The sequence below is a fragment of the Protopterus annectens genome, chromosome 2.part1 (assembly GCF_019279795.1).
Source record: "Protopterus annectens isolate FY-2018-M chromosome 2.part1, PAN1.0, whole genome shotgun sequence".
NCBI classification, from domain to species: Eukaryota; Metazoa; Chordata; order Ceratodontiformes; family Protopteridae; genus Protopterus; species Protopterus annectens.
This window is the reverse complement of record NC_056729.1, coordinates 1,154,985,141-1,155,000,138: the sequence shown is the minus strand read 5'-3', so window position 1 is coordinate 1,155,000,138 and position 14,998 is coordinate 1,154,985,141. Positions and strand designations below refer to the sequence as shown.

At 39.7% G+C, this 14,998-nt stretch overlaps 1 protein-coding gene across 3 annotated transcripts in view; it reads left to right on the top strand.

The window, feature by feature from the left end:
• PTCHD4 (patched domain containing 4) overlaps positions 1-14,998 on the top strand; it is an 826,526-nt gene that overhangs the window by 417,786 nt on the left and 393,742 nt on the right. The window lies entirely within an intron of this gene.

Genomic DNA, 14,998 nt, shown 5'->3' with positions numbered 1-14,998 from the left:
GGCTAGTGAGGTGCTCTGCTTGACATGTATGGGAAGTCTATTTCATAGCATGGGCAGTCTCTGGGTTATGAACCTGTCCCTCCAGCATGTTCTGTTGATTGTGGTAATGAGGTTGAAGTCTCTGGAGCATGTGGTGCGGATGGATTGAGATTTCTTTAGATGAAGCATTTCTAACAGAGCTGGGTCAGACATGGTTTTGTAAGTCAAGCAGAGATTGCCTCTTAGTAGATGATATGAGACAGAGAATAGCTGGAGTTTTTTGAGTCTGTCCATGTAGGACATGTGTTTAAGGCCTAGGATCCTCTTTGTGAGCTTCATGAGGTACTTTTGTGACCTCTATAGCTGTTGCAGGTGTCTAGTGAGGTACATGCCAAATGGGGCATTATACTCTATGATTGGTCTAATGAGGGAAGAGTAGAGAGAAATGATGATCTCTTTCTTCCTGGATGCGAAACCCTTGGTAATGAGATGTGCCACATAGAAGGACTTTCTGACCACAGTGGCAATGTAGTGGTCGAAGGAGGGGTTGCTGTCAACCTGTCTCCCCAAATCTCTTATTACACCTTCAGTGTTCAGTAGGCTCCCATCAATGTGGTAATTAGTGGGAATTGAGTTTTTCCCAAAGGGGGTGACGATGCATTTTTTGACATTAAGCTTAAGGCCTTGGTTTCAACACAAGTCATTGGTCTCTGTGAGGCCTTTCTGTAGGATGTCTGCATCACTTGGGGAGTTAATAATGGCTCCCAGCTTGCAGTCGTCTGTGAATTTGGTCAGCCAGAGTCTCACTGTGTTGCCTGGTCTTCTGAGAAGTAGATAATTAAAAAAGAAAAGCACGACGCTAGAGCACCAAAAGGTATGTTAGCGCTTTAGTTTACTAAAAATATGTAAACTTCTTCAGACAATTCACATACAAATAATCAGCTCTTAAATAATTTTAAAAAATGACATCATTTCCTAAAGCTACCTTACCTCAATTTTAAGTGAAAGAACATAAGCTACAAGAACATAAAATGAACACATAATTATTATATTAAATTAATTTCCTATAAAATATATAATATAATATATGTTACCTAAGTAAAGCTTTCAGTTTTAGAATGCTTTTGATAGAGATTACATCATTAAGACCTAAATTTCAACTGCCATAAAACTTCTTTTTCTTCGAGTCTCAAGCTAATAGGCCCCCCTCTTTCATTGTCAGGTATTTTTTCAATAATCATAATAAAAGGACAAGTGGTTTATTTAAACCAATATTACGTATTAAAGAGGATGAAATGACTACTTTAACTGGAGTGGATACTCTAGACAATTTGGCTATTCCATTTGATCATCCATTATTACCTGACTCCAACAATTGAATGGGATCTAAACCGTGTAATAAGGTCGAGAATGGGTAGTCATTTATTTCCAGTTTCATTACTACGTTTTCTTTGTATGTCCCATCTTTAAAATCTATTATCTTTAAAAATTGGGGTTATTTATGTGAGGATCAATCAATCAGTAAATATATTAATGAACATCCCCATGTGGTTTTCCATAAAGGGTGTAATTTGAAAACAATAAGTCCACCGTGCACCGTCTACATAATGGAATGTTCAAATGTGAAAGTTGCCACTGGTGCAAGTACATTAAAGTGGGTAATATATTTATAATAAAAGGAAGAAAGTTTCATATTAATGGGAAGTTTAACTGTAACACTAGGGGGGAGGTCTACCTTAGTGTGTGCTCTAAATGTCAGGCTTTCTACATAGGGAAAATGGATAGACCACTGAAGAATAGAATTTATGAACACTATTATGCAATCAACAAAGGGAACTCTACCAATGCCCTAGCTAGACACACTTTATTAAATCCTGAGCATAAATTTTTATTTATGATTATTGAAAAAATACCTGACAATGAAAGAGGGGGGCCTATTAGCTTGAGACTCGAAGAAAAAGAAGTTTTATGGCAGTTGAAATGTAATGCTTCAGTTCCGCCAGGTCTTAATGATGTAATCTCTATCAAAAGCATTCTAAAACTGAAAGCTTTACTTAGATAGGTAACATATATTATATTATATATTTTATAGGAAATTAATTTAATATAATAATTATGTGTTTGTTTTATGTTCTTGTAGCTTATGTTCTTTCACTTTAAATTGAGGTAAGGTAGCTTTAGGAAATTATGTTTTAGAAAATGATGTAATTTTTTTTAATTATTTAAGAGCTGATTATTTGTATGTGAATTGTCTGAAGAAGTTTACCTATTTTTAGTAAATGAAAGCGCTAACATACCTTTTGGTGTTCTAGTGTCGTGCTTTTCTTTTTTAATTTTATAAGTTTTGTGATTACTAAGTTTGTTTGTTCTGAGAAGTAGATGCCAAACAGGAGAGGACCCAGGACCAATCCCTGTGGGACTCCACACATGACTGGCCGTCAGTCTGGTGTGCTGCTCTCACACTGTGTGTTCTGTCTGTGTGCCAGTTTACAACCCATAATGATATAAGGGATGATGCCTAGTTTGGTGAGTTTATCAATAATTTCTGAATGAGGAATGGTATCAAAGGCCTTGGTCAGATCAAGATAGGCTGTATGAACTGCCTTACCTTCACCCACCACTCTGGTGACTGACTCAACGAAGTCAACCAGGTTGAGCAGGCATGATCTACCTTTCACAAAACCAAATTGCTTGGGATATAGAGTTTGGAGTTTCTCTATATCCTTGTTAATTAGGTCCATGATGATGATGTGCTCCATAGCCTTACATATCAGACTCTTCAGGCTAATGGGGTGATAATTTACAGGTTCTGTAGTCTTTCCTCCTTTATGGAGAGGGATGACTGTAGCAGTGCCCCATTCGATAGGGACAAAGCCTGAGGTGAGGCTGTGAGTGAACAGAGCACACAGATGTGGTGTCAGTTCACTTTGTAATTCATGTAGAACACAGCCAGGGATATTGTCGGGTGCCATGGAAGCTGTATTCTTGGCCTTAGACAATGCAGCTTTAACCTGTGCTGCAGTAATGCAGCATGCCTGGCATTCTTCTGGTATTGAGATTGGTCCCTTGGGGGGGGGGTGAGGGGTAAAGTTGACACTGAATCTGTTGGCCAGTATGTTGGCAATATCTGTTGGCTCAGTATAGGAGGTGCCATTGTGCAAATCTGGGTTTTGCCATGGAGATTCTTGATATAACTAAAGAAGGTTTTGTGGTTGTTTTTATTGTCTGCCGAAATTCTGCCTTCATAGCTGGCTTTGGAGGTTTTGATGAGAGAACTCAACTTTTTGTTGAGGCTAATAACAGAATTTTTCCATTCTTGGGGCTTCACCTTGTTGTATTCTGTCTGGTGGTCCATTGTAGACTTTAGTGCCACATTCAGTCTCCAATGTGATGTACCTTCTCCCTTCCATGTTAACTTGAAGACTCTGCTGCTTTAACCTTTTACCTGTATAGTGTACTATATACCTCCTCCTCTTTTTAACCACTTTTTCTTCTTAAAGGTGTACCCAAGTGTGTTCAAATCCCAGTCAAGTTTGTCTGCGTACTGTTCTTCTGTAACTTAACACAATACAAAGGCAGAGTTCTTTTAGCATTAGAGATAATTAAGGAAACGTCTTGCTGAGAATATGAGCACTTCTGTTATTCATTTCAGTTTCTTTGTTCACTTGTGCCTTTCTGGCTTGTTTCAGGATGAATATGGACTTACTTTAGCTGCCCCACCTCTTCTTCCTCTACCTCTGCAAGCCACTTTTACAAAGTATGTATATTCGTATGGTCTCTCTCCTTTGTCTGAATATCCCACATCTCTCTACATAAAACCTTCTAGCTTCCCTTGGCCTATATTTATTTATTTATTTATTTATTTATTTGTTGCCATTTATTGACCAGGAAAGTCCACTGGGCCCAACAACCCATTTTCAGTGGAGGCCTGGGGAGAAAAGCTCCATACAACCACAGAAATTTTTACATAACATCAGTTTAACTTTGAAAGTCAATAAAGTGTTTACATACTACTACACCTGAACCTTAATACTTAAACTTTTGACAAAAATACTGCTCTTATATGCTAATATTTTACAAATGCCCAACATACCAAGTGTCTTAATCCTCACTTTCTTTCTTTCTTTCTTTACTATTTCATAATGGCGTAGGTGGACCGTTCTGATGAACCTTTTCCTTCATGACCCAAGCCCCATGAACAAAAAAAAACAGCAGTCTTACAGAGGAGACTCAATATATAGTCATAACAGGATTTACATTTAGAATGAGTCATACAATTACAACATGCAATAATTTACATAGCTTATCAAAGAAGAGGTACAAGCTAGTAAGAGGACAGTATGTATATGAGGATAATAATTATTTTACTAAATCTTCACAATATAAACAGCGATGATGTATTTATTTATTAAAGTCACATTTATCATGCTATTGTCTAGACTTCACCCCAGAATATTGAATGTACAGTGGTAAGGGATGTGACAAAAAGGGGCACTGTCAGCCCAGCTAGCTGAAATTTTGTAAATAATCATATGTCATTGGTGAATATTGAAATGATTTATATAAGATGCTTGTGTTACAAATATATTAGAACTGTATGTCATGTGTATATCAAACTGTTTGTACAGACGTGTGTGCTGAAAAGGTATTTGCAAAATGTTTGTATTTAAAATGGATCTACAGTGTGCCCTACTGGAAAAGAACAGAAATGTTAACAGTTGTAACTGTTTAAATGTATATATTTTAACAGTGGAAACTGGGATACAGGAGATTAACCTTAGTATAGTAAATTTTAGAAAAAACAACTGAAATTAAATTACTTTATAGCTAGGCCATAAAAGATAGAATCTTTCAGTTTTCAATGCAGCAAGAGACATAATGTCTTTACTAGGAAACTTTCTATAATGTCTTTAGGGTGAAGTAAATGCTAGTCCTGAAAGCATGAAGGAATGCAATTGTTTTATGACTTCCAGCATCTACCAGAGATCTGAGGAGAAGCCCTTGTCTATATATTTTTACAGATAGATGCCAAATACTGCCAGCTTTATCACTGGTTGTTTGGCCTGGGAACTAGAGTCAGATTACAAAAAATGATGTCATTCTGCAAGCTATCCCAGCAGTAATATTTGAGATATTAATTTGAGAAGTCTCTTAGTGAGACAGAGCATTCTGTATTCTGTCTTGGACCTGACAATATCTAGAAGATCCATTCACCACATCTGCCTTGTTCTGTTAGTAAGTTCTTAGATTATAGTATAATTCTCTTAGAGTCAATCAGGAATATAGTGAAGCTTAATTTAGATATTTTTTCTTTATTTGAGACTGCCATGCAATGTTGTTTTAAATATCTCCTGTGGTTTTGAACTCTAATGTCACTGTGAATATATATTTAGTACTGCCTTGTTCATTTATTATTAAATACATTTAAACCTTTAATTGTGGCTGAGCAGTGTAGAGATATTTAAGTTTTGAGAGTACTTCCATTTATATTTGGTGACACTCCTAATAGCCTTGCTCTTTGTCAAATTACCATTTGTGTTAATATTAATATTAAACAGTAAGATTGGACACCCTTTGTTAAGAGCCTTAAAGTAGCTGATAAGGAGTTGACTGATGGCAGTGGCAACTATATTATAGTCTGGGAAGAAGGGGGCATAGCTAGTAAACCTGAGCCAGCCTCTCCCAGGTGTGTGTATGTGTGTGTAAATCCAACCTCAAAGTGTGTATCTGTCAGCTACTTGGGCAGGGAAACAAACACTAGCTGGACAGAGAGGGTGCTGGAGGTCTTGGCTTGGTCACTCAGCTGAGTTCTCAACTCTACAGCTGTGTCAGTGTGGAGTCTTACTGGGGATCTGGAGAAAGTGGGAGAAACCAGCCCTAGACTGACTGTGGTCTCTGTGTGCTCTTAAGGGAAATTGCACTTGATGCAGAGAGCAGCATCTGGAAATGCTGTGCTTGAACCTGTTATTCTCCCAGTGTACGTCCCTCAGTGGTGCCAGTGCTGAGGATTGAGGTTCCTTGATTACTGGTCCAGTGGTGCTGCATCACATATTAGCTGGCAGTGGTGGGATATCTACATCACATATTGGTTGGCAGTGGTGGGGTCACCACATCACAACTCCTGTAGCCTATAAATAGTGGTCACTAAAGAAGGTGTTTGTACTCTCAAGCAGCCACACAGTGGACATTCAGAGTTTCACATCACAATAGTTTTATTTATTTTTGTTAGCTTAGTTAGTCAGGGAGAGCAGGCAAGGATGTCAGTGGAGGATTATAGCAAGCTGACAAGGAGCCAGTTGACTGAGATGTGTCAAGCCATAGGACTGGGGCATGCCAACCTGACTAAAGGAGGAATTATTGCAGCCTTAACCACAGCTACATCACAAACCAACAACCAGGAGGACAACCAGACTGGCCTTGGGGATGTACAACTCTCAGAAAATGGACAGTTCTTTGCCTCAGATGACTTAAAACTCCATCTGGAGTTAAAGAGACTTGAAATGGAGGCCAAACATATAGAGCTAGAATCAGCAGAGAGAGTGCATTGCTTGGAGGTCGAAGCATAATCAGTAGAGAGACTGAGACATCTGGAAGCTGAAGAAAATAAGAGGCAGAGGCAACATGAAAAGGAGATGCTGACTCTTTGCCAGGGTCATAGAGGTAGTGGGGAAGGGAATAATCAAACCCCAGAAGCAATAAAAGTCAGTAACTTCTTCCACAATTTATAGAGGGTGATAATTTTGATAATTGTATTCATATGTTTGAAAGGTAAACAGTATAATGTTGACCAAGGGCTCTAGGTACAGCTCCTGTCTTCCTTACTCCATGGTAAAGCTTAACTGTTGTTTCTAAATTGTCTGATATTGATTACTTAAATTATAATACTGTTAAAAATTGTTTATTAGAGTGTTTTAAGTTAAAACTTGAAGCTTATAGAAAAAGTTTAGTGAGCGTAGATGCAAGGCAGATGAGAGTGTGTGTGAATATATTGCTGAGTTAAGCATTTATTTTCATAGATGGGTGAGTGAGTGTCAGGTCACCACTTTTGAAGGGCTGGCAGACCTTTTGTTGAGGGAACAAGCCCTTAGCACATTGCCTAAGGACTTGGCAATCGGGTTGGCAGATAGAGAATGTAACACCAGAGATGAGTTGGGGAAAAAAGGAGAGGTCTATATTATGTCCTCGAAGAGGCATTCCATCGAACCCCTTTTCATCAATCCTTAAATGCAAACTGTCATAACAGCAAACAGCCACATCAGTAATTTCTTTCCATGGGAAAGAAATTGTTTGGCCATCTTGTTAGTTTGCCATTTTCTCCACTGTAGTGCAATCTCATAGTTGGTATATTTAGTTAGGGGATGTGGGGGGGCCCAGACCCCCACATTGGGGGTGTGGGGGTGAAGCCCCCCCCACTTTGTAATGTTTGTAGTGATGTGTTCTTCTTTTTAGGGCAAGCTATTTCTTTCTAGAGCCATCTGCTGTTATGACAGTTTGCGCATTACATCCGAGTGACGCCTCCAGGTGCATCTGCAGTTACCTCCTACTGCTCCTCTAGGCATCAAATATTACTTGTTCATACTTGCATTAATAATTCCAAAACCATGCTTCATGTAAGGTATCTTCTATTTTATCTTGAAGCATACATGATGGCAAACACAATTATATTGATATTTAACCTCTGTCAATGAGTATTTGTTAGAATTGTAAGGTGATAACTTCATTTTTAAAGGCTCAGGCCACACCCACTAGGAGTTAAAGATACACACTCAAAAGAGTTGTACCGGAGGGTCGATGAAAAGCCGTTCGATGGAACGCCTCTTTGAGGATATAATATACACCCAGAAGAAGACCTATACCTAGCAAGCAGGGCATCACTGCATAGGAAAGGATACCCGGTGCTGCACATGGGTATAAGGGAACCCATGATGAGCAGCCTAAACTGCCCCAACAGAGTCCACCCATAACAGGGGAACCCACTATTTCAGGTACATGGCCAGGACCAAGGGTTAAATGTTTTAAATGTAACCAGTGGGGCCATGTAGCACATAGATGTCCATGAAGGCAAGGTGGGGAACAAAAGGTTGGGGAGCCAGTAAGTGGGAATAACAGAATAGGTTATATCCTATCTTAGTAGATGGAAAACAGGCCACTGCTAAGAGAGACACAGCCTCTGACATAATCATAGTGATGCCTGCAATGGTTAAAGAGGAGCACTGCTTGCTTGGGTAGTCTACTCCAGTCAGACCTTTAGGAGGGACCTCATTCCAAAGACCTTTAGCTAGAGTTAACCTTGACTGAGAGGGTGGAAAAGGAAGCAAACGAGTAGGTGTGTTTGAGGATATCCCTGCAGATGTCCTGATAGAGAATGATTTTGATAATGCAGTACCTTGTGTGCATGTAGTTACACATAGTCAGGACTAGAAACCAGCATTTGGGTCTGGTAGCCTTGGGGGAACCCAGACAGACTACACACTTGAAGCCAGGACTGGTGAGGTGGTTACTTTAGAGAGGGAGCTACCCTGTAGCAGTGAGACTGAAGGTGAGCCACAGCAGCTTGTGGGTACTGATATTCCCTTGGACAGAGTGACTGCAAGGGCAGAGGTGAGTAGTAGTACCCAGGCTGACAGTGAGGCACAGCTCTCAGAGGATACCAGACTTCCTGCGGAAGGGGAGCTGGGAAGGGTTACAAAGAGAGAGTTGAGACAGGCTCAGCTCTCAGACTCGTCATTACAAGGTATGAGGGATGTAGCTAGTGAGGCACCTGATTCTCAAGGGAAAGGGGAACCTGTATACTAGGACAAAGGGTTACTGTATAGAGAGTGGACCCCTGATGGAGGGCTAGAGGATGCGAAAATACAGCAGCTGGTAGTGCCTAGAGCCTACCGCCTGGCACTTCTATCCATAGCCCATGACATTCCCTTTGCAGGTCATATGGGCATAAAGTGTACCAAGAGACTTATTATGCAGAATTTTTATTGGCTTGGGATTTCCAGGGATGTAACAAGGTACTGCAGGACCTGCAAGCAGTGCCAAAAGGTAGGCAAGGCAGGAGACAAGGTGAAAGCACCTTTGATGCCTTTGCCTGTGATTGAGTAGCTCTTTCAGAGGGTAGCTATGAATGTTGTGGGGCCTCTGAGTACCCCAAGTTCCACAAGGAAGAAGTATATCCTAGTGGTAGTAGATTACGATACCAGATACCCTGAAGTGGTGGCTTTGTCCTCCATTGAGGCAGAAAAGGTGGCAAATGCTTTGTTAGAGATTTTCAGCAGGGTAGGTTTCCCAAAAGAAATAATGACTGACAGAGGTGCCAGTTTCATGTCAGACCTGCTGGCTTCTTTGTGGAAGCACTGTGGAGTGAAGCACCTAAAGACCACCCCCTATCATCCCCAGACTAATGGTCTAGTGGAGAGGTTAAACTCTACACTAAAGACCATGCTACAGGTATTTCAGGTGTTTGCAGTCCAGTTTAAAAGAGAGTAGGACAAATATTTGCCCCCATCTGTTGTTTGCTTACAGAGAGATGCCTCAGGAATCCACAGGTTTCTCACCTTTTGAGTTCCTTAATGGGAGTAGGGTGAGGGGACTTCTAGATTTGATTCACGGTGAGTGGGGGAGTGAGTATGAATCCCACAAGGAGTCTGTTGTGGCATATGTCCTAAACCTCAGGACAAGGCTCAGGAAACTCATGGGCTTGGCCCAGGAGAACCTGGAAGAAGCCCAACAGCAGAAAAAGGTCTAGTATGACAGGAATGACAGGAATGCTCAAGCTAGAGAGTATGCTGTGGGGCAGCAGGTTATGGTTCTCATTCCTGTCATAATAATAATAAGAAATAGAAATAGAGTGGGGTGCTTAATATTTATTATTTATTTGTCATTCACAATATGATTAGGATTTCTTTGCACAATATTTCACATACAGATCAATGAAATAATATTTTAAGGTGAAGTAGTATAGCATATCTATTAATACAAACATGTTTACAAAAGAAAATATTCATGTTATTATTTAGTATAATAGGGCTTAGGGATGTTGCAATTCATATATTTTCTTATGGACAGTGTATATCTTTATTAGTATTTAATAAAAATAAATTGATGAAATCGTTTAATAAATAAACTTATTACAGGAATTTTGATAATGCACTGTATAAAATGTATGTATAGTTCACTTTTGCTATTTTGTTAATGATTAAGTGTGAGTGTATACTGTTTTGTAATGAAGTGTATTTAAGCAAAGTTAATGAATGTTTTCTAATTGATTAATTAATTTATTGGTGGAATTGAGTGTGGTGTTTGACTATAAAAAGCTGCCTGATTTATATGTATTAATTCCATTAAAGGCCAAGGTACCAGAATGTGTTAATAAAGAAAACTTGGCAGCTACAGCAGTGCTCTATGTGTTTTTTGAAGAGTATTCTTGTTTTTCCAGTTTAGAGGTAGCAGTTTTTGTGTTTATACAATCTCATTCTTGTCAGTCACAACAAGCTGCAGGCAGTTTGGGAGGGACCCTTCAAAGTGGTAAAGAGGGTCATTGATGTTAACTACATGGTAGAACTGCTAGGCAGAAGGCAGGGGCACAAATTATACCATGTTAACACCAAGAAAATTACTAGGATAGGGAGGCCCTTGTGTTAAGTATTTGCAGATGAAGGCAGGAGGAGTCTGAGGGAGATCTATGGCTACAGAGGAGCCAGCCAGCAAAATCCCAAATTACTATTATGGAGCCTAGGACTGCAGGCATATTATATGAGTGTGCAACACTGTAATGGAGTCAGCAATGCCAAGGCAGAGAGAATCTCAACACAGGGAATGGGGTAACATGTTCCAAGATAAGCTCATTCCTCTCAAGGGTCACCTGCAAAACTAGCTTGAGTCTTCGAACAGGGAAGAAATGTGATGACAGGAGATACTGGCAGCTCAGGTAGCTGGAATTTTGTAAATAATTATATGTCATGGGTTTATATCGAAATGATTTATATAAGATGCTTGTGTTACAAATGTATTAGAACTGTATGTTGTGTATATCAAACTGCTTGTACAGACGTGTGTGTTGAAAAGGTATTTGCAAAATGTTTGTGTTTAAAATGGATCCACAGGGTGCCCTTCTGGAAAAGAACAGATATGTACATGCACTATTGTAACTGTTTAAATGTACATATTTTAAGAGTCGAAACTGGGATATAGGAGGTTAACCTCAGTCTAGAAAATTTTAGAAAAACAGCTGAAATAAAATTACTTTATGGCTAGGCCATAAAAGATGGCATCTTTCAGTTTTCAATACAGCAAGAGACACAATGTCTGCACTAGGAATCTTTCTGTATTGTCTTTCGGGTGACGCAATTATACTAGTCTTGAAAGCATGAAGGAATGCAATTGTTTTATGACTTCCAGCATCTACCAGAGATCTGAGGAAAAGCCCTTGTCTGTATACTTTTACAGGTAGATGCTAAATACTGCCAGCTTCATCAATGGTTGCTCGACCTGGGAACTAGAGACAGATGACAAGAAATGATGTCATTCTGCAAGCTATCCCAGCAGTAATAGTTGAGATATTAATTTGAGAAGTATCTTAGAGAGACAGAGCATTCTGTGTTCTGTATTGGACCTGACAGCAACTAGCAGATCCATTTACCACATCTGCCTTGCTTTATTAGTAAGTTCTTAGATTATAGTATAATTCTCTTAGATTCTGTGAGGAATATAGAGAAGCTTAGTTTAGATATTTTTCTTTATTTATTTGAGACTATCATGCAATGTTGTTTTAAATATCTCTTGGGGGTTTTGAACTTGAATGTCACTGTGAATATATATTCAGTATTGTCTTGTTCTTTTATTATGTTTTATTAAATATATTTAAACTTTTCACAGTAGCTGATCTGTGTAGAGATATTTAAGTTTTGAGAGTACTTGCATATTTATTTGGTGACACTGTATGGGCCACTCCTAATAGCCTTGCTCTTGGTCAAACTACCATTTGACCATTTGTGTTAATATTAATATTACTCAGTAAGATTGGACACCCTTTGTTAAGAGCCTTAAAGCAGCTAACAAGAAGTGGACTGGTGGCAGTGACAACTAGCTAGTAAACCTGTGCCAGCCTCTCTTAGGTGTGTGTGTGTGTGTGTGTGTGTGTGTGTGTGTGTGTGTGTGTGTGTGTGTGTGTGTGTGTGTGTGCATGTGGGTGCGTATGTGGGTTTGGGTGTGTAAATCATACCTCAAAGAGTGTGTGTGTCAGCTACTTGAGCAGGGAACAAAGTACTGGTTGGACAAAGAGGGTGTTTGAGGTCTTGGCTTGGTCACTCAGCTGAGATCTCAACTCTATAGCTTTCCCAGTGGGGAGTCTTATTAGCGATGTGAAGAAAGAGGGAGAAACCAGCCCATGACTGACTGTGGTCTCTGTGTGCTCTTAAGGGAAATTGTACTTGATGCAGAGAGCTGCATCTGCAAATGTTGTGTGTGTACCTGTCATCCTCCAGGTGAACATATCCCACTGTTGCCAGTGGTGAGGACTGAGGCTCCTTGATTACTGGTAGGTAGTGGTGGGTCATCACAAGGGAGAGTGACTATTGTCATGATAGTGGTTGCATTTAGATTCTGTCTGAAGGAGGCATTTTATTACTTGCTTAAATTGTTAAGTGGTTTCTTGATTTTTCACTTCAGTAGGCATTTGGTTCCAGTTGTGTGTGGGGGGGTCTCAGTCTAGTGAAGGCTTTTTCTAAAACAGTAGTCTTTAATGGAGGTTGGATCAGGATAGAGCAGCCGCCCTAGGAACATCTGAAATTATAGCTGCTTTTCTGGATGCTAATTTTATATTTAAGTAGTGGGAAGCAACCTTGCTTTAGTGTCTAGAAGATAAAAGTATTTAGGAGAAGATTTGCACTGTTTCACATTGAGAGCTAATTTGAGTTTTCAGGAAGTCTGTTACTTCCCAGCACCTTTTACTGTGTCTAATGTACCTTGGACAGGAATAAAACATTTTGGTATGAGCCTTATGCTGTTTAATATAGTGCCTTCCAACATAAAATCATCTGGCAAGAATTGTTATACATCATCCAGAAGACCTGCCTACTTATGCTAAAAAGGTAAATATTGGCAATGCAACAGAATGTGTACTTTTTTCTGAATATTAATTTTCCTTTATTAAGGTGATTGGACATTCCTGCATTGGCATTCAGTTATGTTCACCAGGATCATATCTGAAAATGGATTATATAGATACTTTATTTCCATGGCCAGTTAAGTAAAAACACTGCATGGCCAGATGTTGTTCATTTTTACCCAGTTTGTCTCTTTAGACTGCATGTTACTGTTGTAGCATAATGAACATTATGTCACGTTTTACTGCTTGCATCACAGTACAGTTAAAACAAATATGAAATGCATGAATGTCAGATGTGTCATCATTTCAGTTCCTTCTGCTTTTCAAGGTCTAAGCAAGGCAGGACAAAGCTCTCTTACCTTAGCCACAGTTTCTACTTTAACATGGGGAGTTGCCAAGCATTCCTGGGACAGCTAAAACATATAATCCCACCAGCACATCAGTAGCGGCCTTAGGTCAACTGGTGCCCTAGGCAAAAGGGCTCCACAGCGCCTCCCACCAGACCACCCGGTGCCCCCATCCTGGTCTACCTACACCAAATAAATACTGGAAAAGCACCCCCTACTAGAGCGGCACCCTAGGCAGCCACCTAGTTGGCCTATGCCTAAGGCCGGCTATGCAGCACATGTGGGATGTATCCCAAGATCAATTCTTGGTGAATCATGACAAAATAAGTACCAATGGGGCCCAACCATGTGGGATCTTTTAAACATCTTCTAACCAATTCAGTTTGCTGCTTTCAGTCCAAAGACGAACCAGTTTCGCAGGTCATCTTATCATTTCTTGAAGAGTAAGCCTAGAAACCTTGCAAAAAAACCTCATTTCACTTGTTGTGCCACCAGCCTCATTCTTTTTCTCGTGGCACAAGAACTTGTGAGTATAGATGGATCTGGAGGCAAATAATGCCAAGTTGAAAGAAGAACTCTGTTGAACATATCATCTCCAACTTGGCTACCACAGATCAGTTCATTATGACTTATTCTTATCTTGCATTTTTCTATTATTCACGAGCAAAACCTATTACCTGCACTAACAGAAGTTCCTCTTCCACACAAGCACATACCTCAATAGGGTAATAGCCTCTTTTCTCAGAGAGTGCCATGACCTAAGGAAGTTTGTATTCTAGTCTCATCTTTTTTATGTTAAAAGTGAACTGCCCTAATGTTTATCAGTGGTCAAAGACCAACACAGCAGTTTCATCTGCAAACAGCACAGATGCACCTCTATATCCTCAAACTAGATCATCTACCATCCCAGGGTGTACTCCGGTATCCTGTTCTTGAAAACTGAAAACAGGAGTAGCAACAAGAAGACACTTGGGACTCAAGACAGCCCAGCACCAACAATGGTCAGTCTGACTTAATATCAAGAATGTGAACACAATTATCACTCCATTCATACAATGATCAGATAGTACATAACAGCAGTGGCAGCTCCCCATATTCTTCAGATCTTCCACAGTAAGTACAGAAGCATGCATTCATAACCCTTCTCTAAGTCCATAAAATAACCACAGATTGGATTTAACAAATTTTCCTAACTTGTGGCCCAGCTCTGTAAAGCGAGAGTACTGGTTCAGGATTTATGTACTGGAGAGAATCTGGCTTGCTCCTCCTGAATCTTAATCTCAGTTGCCATCCAGACGTTTCTTTCTAGCATTTTGGCATAAGCTTTTCCAGGGATAAGGGGTGTGAGCCTCTGAAGCTGAAATACACCTATTTATCCTGTTACTCAATGATTAGCACCATCACTGAAATTCATCAACTGCACATACTTTCCCCTGCTTCAATAAAACAGCGATGAAGCAAATTAACCGTATTATCCTCACACTCCATAGTGCCATCATCATGATTGCAACATGTTTGGAAAGTATTATCTGTTAAACTTTTTTTTTAACTAAATACAGCATTGTGTTTGAGG